This window comes from Euprymna scolopes, chromosome 15, assembly GCF_053919585.1.
Source record: "Euprymna scolopes isolate OS-2025 chromosome 15, ASM5391958v1, whole genome shotgun sequence".
Classification (NCBI taxonomy): Eukaryota; Metazoa; Mollusca; class Cephalopoda; order Sepiida; family Sepiolidae; genus Euprymna; species Euprymna scolopes.
The window spans coordinates 35,401,436-35,407,435 of NC_136496.1; the positions used below are offsets into that span (position 1 = coordinate 35,401,436).

At 36.6% G+C, this 6,000-nt stretch overlaps 1 protein-coding gene across 3 annotated transcripts in view; it reads left to right on the forward strand.

Moving 5' to 3' along the window:
• Positions 1-6,000, forward strand: part of LOC145293774 (uncharacterized) — a 132,393-nt gene that overhangs the window by 38,510 nt on the left and 87,883 nt on the right. Inside the window, exon 1 of one of the 3 annotated variants that reach the window (XM_080140288.1) lies at positions 5,847-6,000. This exon is cut by the window's right edge and continues 352 nt beyond it. The exons of the other annotated variants lie outside the window; for them this stretch is intronic. The gene's annotated coding sequence lies outside the window, so the exon portion shown is untranslated. Of the gene's footprint in view, positions 1-5,846 lie in introns of those variants that run through there. 3 annotated transcript variants of the gene reach the window in all.

Sequence of the window (6,000 nt, forward strand, 5' to 3'; positions counted from 1 at the left end):
CAGAAAAATTACAGGTCTCTTTATTTCTATATTTTCTATAGGGATATATGAACATAAGATAGGAATATATTTTATCGAAGAAAGTTGTAATTCTTCCCGTGTGTGTTAGGATAAAAGTCAGAAACTACACATGCTACACTTACAACCTTACGTCATCGAGTGCAGTGTAACCGCGATTTAGTTATTGTAAAAAAAATATTTTCATGTTCATTCCCTTGAGAACATTGGGGATCAAACTGATAAGTTTATTTTTTATTCATAATGGTATATCTTTAATAAATAACACTAAAATTAGGTAACAAATAAAAAAAAAAGGTCAGCTTCCTTTTTTTGTTTTTTGTTTTATTTGTTTTGTTCTTTTTTACCATATTATAAAGCATTTTAGGGCAGTAGAGACGGAGAGGTAGTAACGCAAAGAAATAGAGATAACGTTATGAGTAAGAGAGATAGAGAGGGAGGAAAATATTATTGCACTTTTTTATTATATCATTCATGCTTCCCAAGCAACGCCGGTTATCCATGCTAGTTTATAATAAACTGTTTCTCTGTCTAAAAGATCTATTCTGATTTACCCCAGAGACGACTAGGACGTTGGTTAATCTGTACAGGTCTCTTCACTTTCTGAGTTCAATTCTGGGCAAAGGGTGTGAAAAATAACATTCGAACTGCTCATTAGAATCAGAATCAGTAACTGTATCAGAATCGGGAAAAATATTAGAGTCGTCCCATCACTACCGTCTGCCGAGAGTTGATTTCAAAATTCCATGACTACCTGACACAAGGTTCCTGAAGAAAGCCGGAGAGGAAAACGGTTGAAATGTCCTGGTAACACCAATCAAGAACAGATATATAGTTTGAAAATTATATATCCACTAGCGAGACATGTGGAAATTCCGCAGGGGACTGTTTCATATGTAATATATTGATGTTGGCATTCTGTGGATGTTCAGTGTAAGTGGAGACGCTCTGATATTATTGTAGCTCTTTTGTTAAAACTGCAAAAGTATTTATCTAAGCTAGCAGGAACGTTATGATATTGTAATTTATGCATATTTCGTATGTAATATTATAGAGTTAATTTTCTATCAATTCTTGTATTTTATAAAGTTGTGATTTCAAAAATATATCCATATGACTTGGGTGCATCAGTTTGAATCGAAACTGAAACCAAAACTTATGAAGAAAAGTAATCTATATATTTATTTATAACATGAGTTCCTTCATATATAATCGAAACCGAAATCAAAACTTATGAAGAATTTTGGAAAATTATTTATAAAAACTTAGATGACTTGAGTGCCATCAGCTATAATCGAAACCGAAACAAAAACTTATGAAGAATTCTTGGTAAAATTATTTATTACAAGAAATGGAATTACACAACAATTAAACGGTAGTCACTCGGAAGAAAAAATTACATACGCTATAATATTAATATATAAAATATTAGACTAAAACTGAATTAATCAATAGCTGTTTCTTTATAGCTGTTTCATTTTAGCTTAATTTGCTTGGAGTTGTTTTTCTGAGAAGTTAATGCAAAAACCATGGAATATGTATATTTGACCAAATGTTAAAATACACTAATGGAGTTTTAGTTTGACTGGTAGTTTAAAATCAATCAATATTTATCATTTCATCATTAATACGAAACACGAAAAATTCAGTTTTAACCAAAAACAAACAAATTAAACTATGAGCAGAATCGTTTTTAGCATCGGAAAATAGGCGCAAATTTTTCCGATTCCGATACCGATTCAGATACCCCATGAGTTCCGATTTTTTCGATTTCTGTATCTGATTAATCGTCTCAACACTAATATATATTATCCATTTCTTATGACAATGTAATCAAGCTGACCCCTTTTTTCTTTCCGTTCCTCTGTTTTTTTTCCTTTTCCTTTCTCTTTTTCTTTTTTTTTCTTTTCCTTTTTATTCCTCCTTTTTATCCTGTTATGTCTTGACGTTCTTTTTACCCCTTATCGCTTTCTATGTTTGGGGTCTTAAACGTCATTTAACTTAACACCTGTCCCTTTTAAATTTAACATTTTATTCATATAAAAAAATATATGTATTTCATTTCTTCCATTTGAGAACCAGACGCCTTCAATGGTACATAAGCTTTATTACGTCGCCTGACGAGGATTTTTGCTTCTTGTCAATCAATTGTCTGAAACATTAGCATGTTCAGTATAGCGACTATGTAATATTTGCCTATATAAATAGAAACATAATTTGCTCTTTTTTCTTGGGCACTCTTAATAACCTCGTTATCATTATTCAAGCACGTCTGATTGAACACGACAGATTTATTCTTTTTCCGATTTTTCCATTCACCGAGCAGTCATTTTTATTCCAGCTGGCATGTTGTATAAAATGGCACCCAAAACTTGTTGTTCAGCCATATTCTTCCTAAGCGCTTTTTATCGGCGCATCCGATTATTATCAGGAGCGATTGTTGTTATTATCGTTTTCTTTTTCTTTTCCTTTGAGGCTTGGTGTATTTATAGGTTGTTGTTTTTTTATTGGTTATAAAGGTGGATGTAGGATGGTTAGGGGAGAATTATTTTTATCCTTAATTTCGATTTTCTTATTTTATAGTTTATTTATTTAGTTTCTTGTTATTTATTAAATAGACGCACAATACTGTGAGACATGGCCCCTGAGTGAAGAAGAACTTCACACACGATCTTCGATGTGTATTATCTGACGACGCATCCTAAACGTTTGTCTCTTCAACGAAATTCCAATCTGCATCATCCGTGAAAGATACCACAACACTGGCATCACAAAACCTTTTTTTTTTTTTTTACTATTGTTTCACCACAAACAAGGCACAGTGCCACTTTTATGGGAGTGGTTACTATTTGGGACCAAATTTACAGGTATATAGGGAGTTCAGCAGCAAGACATCCGTTCACATTACACTTGAACGTCTGACTGTCAGTACAAGCAGGGAAGCAGTGACCCGGGAGGGAATTCCAAAGTACAGCAGGTCGATGGAAACAGCCTATTTTATTACCTTGCTATCCTGCATCTAGGGATCTCAACAGTGTGGGGGAGGGATTTTGCTGCTTCTCGGGTTAGTCGGAAGTATTTACGTCGAGAGGGAGTGTAAAAGCTCGGGGTTCGGAGCATATTCCATAAAAATACTTGTAAAACAGGCATAGGGATGCAACATTTCGGCGATGGGACAGAGGTTAGAGTTTGGATAATAGTGTGGACCTTTTAGGTTTGCGACTTTTTTTTAAAATTGTAACCCTATATAAGAGTGAGAGACTAATAGCAGATGCAACAACAACCCAAATGTGGCAACAATACATCATGCATAGACGAATGGCGACCTTGTAGAAGTACAGGATACTCTTAAGCATGAGTAATTTTCTAGCATGGTAGAGAGAGCCCATCTTCTTCGCATCAGCAGCTTTGGCAATGTCCTCAATGTATTTGTTCCAATTCATGTTGCCTGTGAAGGAGTTTGACCAAAGAGTATTTGGGTCTAAAAAAAGACTTCATTGGTTTTATCGTTTTATCCAACGCCTTGCTTAGGCACAGTATTCATCCGCTAGTTCATAGCCCCAATCGCATCGGGCTAAGAAAGCACAGATGCGATCAACTAAAGGCTTAGATTGGAAGCCAGACATGGAGCTAGTGGCTGCCTTCTGTGTGTTTTACTGTTCATCACTTGAATCGGGAATCTCTGAAATATGCTAGGACTCAGCAAGCGATCGGCATGGGTGAGCCGTCTTGGCGAAGTACGCAGTGAACTCATTTGGGGCTGGTTCATCCCACCCCTGGTGAATGTCGTTGCAATTACTGTTGATATTGCCTTTGTATAATTTTGTAGTACTTGCGCCTCTCCAGCTATGAGTTAGTTAGTAGGTTAGGCTAGACTTTCAATCGTTACATGTACAACTAATCCAAGAGAAGGAAAACGAAATAAAACGTATTTCTCAGCTTAACTTGGTGTTAGTCGTCCTGAACTCTTGTTACAGGACTGAAGTAATATCGAGAGAGAGAGAGAGAGAGAGAGAGAGAGAGAGAGAGAGAGACAGGCATTGGAAAATTTGCTTTTAATAAAAACTAGAATTTTTATTTACATTTCTCAACATTGTTGCAATATATGAGTCATTAACCAAAGTGAGAAGCTTGACTACAGGTCAACGGCATACTTAACAGGACAATCTGACTAGTTGTTGCTCATACCAATTCGAGGATATGTCCTCGACAATCAATCCGACAGGGTCTAAGTCTTTCTGGGTAGGTTATGGCCTTGTATTTGTCGAGCTGTGGAATGATTCTGTTCAGTTCTAGGAGGTCCACCCTTCCAGGCATTACCTTCTCTCTTTACAAAGATGTTAGCTTTGTTTGAATTTGTTTATAAAATCGCTCCTGACAAAGCATGAAACCATGTTATGTAAGGAGCTAAATATATTACTTCAAGGTTAAAAACTAGGCAATAATAAGTGTTTAATACATAGATTGCGATCCTGAAAATAGCAATTCTTTTCTCTTTGTCAGAATGGAATATGAGGACTAAAGGAGAAAATAAGAAAAGCGAGAGTTACCAGTTCAAGTTAAAAGTAAACTCAAGGTATATTTTCAATTTTTAGGGAGTCTATTGCTAATCGGTTAAGGCACCTTTACTGAGGAATATCGACGGGGCAGCCAAGGCATTTGTTGACAGCCAGAGTTTACACATCTCTTGTGCTCTGGCTTTTCAATCTCCACTTTTTGACCTTATGTTACATCTTCTCGACGTGGAAGGGTTAGGGTTAATACCTACTTAATAGTTTTTGCGGGTAATTTTTTGTTTGTTTGTTTTTATTCGCTTGTTTTTTGCGTATTTAAAACACAGAAATTATCTTATTGTTTGACCCGTTTTGCCTTTCGTCTCACTGTTAAAGAGTATCTTCTCTCTCTCTCTCTCTCTCTCTCTCTCTCTCTCTCTCTCTCTCTCTCTCTCTCTCTCTTCATCACACTTGTTTTCTATTGCGTTTTTGTTAAAATGTCTTACTCATCTCCTTCACCTCCCACTCTTCCTCCTCTTACTATCTTTAAGCTCTAATAACATATTTTAATCTCTTACCGCCACCCTTGGAAACGTTATGTATCCTCACCCTTTTATTATAGTCATTAACATTGCCTACTACCTTCTCTTCTTTCTTCTTCTCCTTTTTCTCTTCTTCCTCCTTACACTTCCCATCGCTCTCTCTCTCTCTCTCTCTCTCTCTCTCTTTCCCTCCCTCTCTCTCTCTTTCACTATTACTCTTTATACTTTATTTAACCACTTAAAAGGCCACTACTCGGTCCACCCGTTTTTAATTCTCTCTCTGTCTCTGTCTGTCTGTCTGTCTGTCTCTCTCTCTCTCTCTTTCTCTCTCTCTCTCTCTCTCTCTCTCTCTCTCTCTCTCTCTCTCTCTCTCTCTCTCTCTCTCAGGTAGACAGACACACACACGAACACACACTTTTATTCTTATGGTATGCTATAATTACCATATTCTGCTACTCCCTCTATAATGTCTTTCTCCTTTTCGTTCTTTTCTCCTCTCCCTACTCCTTTTTTATCACTCTTTCTTTATTCACTAATAATATCTCATACTTTCTCTGTTCTTCACCTTTTTAACGCTCTTTCCTCTCCTTTATTGTTATGCTATACTATGATTACCGTCGTCTACCCCCCCCCTCTCTCTCTATCTCTCTCTCTCGCTCTCTCTATCTCTTGCTCTCTCATTACTTTTTGTACCCCTTCCTCATCGCCTCCCTCTCCTCATTCTTTCTTTAAACGCTAATAACTTTCCCAACCTTTATTAACGCTCTATATCACCCTCTCTTGTTTAACACTGGTAACTGATACCCCTCTCTAACTTACTTCTTTTCCTTCTCCTCCTACTTCTCCTCCCATTCCTCAGTTTCAAAAATTCATGAAGGGAGAATGAAGTACCCAGTCGCTTAATCTACTCTCGGATGTCCTACCAATTTCCGAAATTGAAAAAGAGC